The sequence below is a fragment of the Phasianus colchicus genome, chromosome 14 (genome assembly GCF_987193195.1).
Source record: "Phasianus colchicus chromosome 14, bPhaCol1.hap1.1, whole genome shotgun sequence".
Classification (NCBI taxonomy): Eukaryota; Metazoa; Chordata; class Aves; order Galliformes; family Phasianidae; genus Phasianus; species Phasianus colchicus.
In genome coordinates this window covers 12,960,073-12,960,919 of record NC_143449.1, presented here as the reverse complement: position 1 = coordinate 12,960,919, position 847 = coordinate 12,960,073, and positions in this window count along the sequence as shown.

Sequence of the window (847 nt, the reverse complement as noted above, 5' to 3'; positions counted from 1 at the left end):
AAGGCACAGAGGGTACCACCTTTTTTTAGTGTCTGCTTCTTATCTGAGGGTGTATACTGATGATTATTTCTGAGATTCCTGAGCAGGTCAGTAAGACTTGTAAGCTAAATTTGAGACTATTCTTGAAAATGCAGGACAGATGCAGTTCGTTGAATTGTCTCTGCAAATAGTCTACAAAGTATAAGAAAAGTTAAGACTGTTGGATAGGTAACTAGATAACTAATTACTAATAGTAATTATAAGCTGGTATTTAGAAATGTTGAAGTTTGTTAGTAAACTGATTTTGCTTTTTAAATGCAATAATTATAAATATTATTAAAAAACAAAAACAAAAACAACCTCATGGTGGAGTTGGATATGAAAAGCTGACTTGAATAAGATGTAGTGATGATGTGGTTGTGCTTTGTGACTTCTGTAGAAGAATTTATGTCAGCACTGCAGTGTAAAGACTTAAAACCTTGATGAACTTGCAGAGAGTTTTGAAGTAACTTTCTTACCACCCTCACAAAACAAAATGAACCTTCCTTCTTCAGCAGGTACCAATGATGAGCATTTATCTGTCTTCATGACTGAGTTGCACAAAAGAGAGCAACAAACATCAAAGGTCACGTTTTAAAGTATGAATTGACCATGTAATCAATCAAGTAAATTATACTTTACTGTTGTTTTTTTTTTTTTTTTCCTTTCTGAAGAATTTCTTGCTGTAAACAGTAAGCTGAAGAATATTAGATTAAAATAAATTAAAGTGAACTCTATCTCTAATGAAGAGCGATTGTGGTAGTGGTGTGTTCTGGCAGCAATGATGTATCCCAGAATTAGGGCTTGGCTTCAGTTTGCATCATAGTGG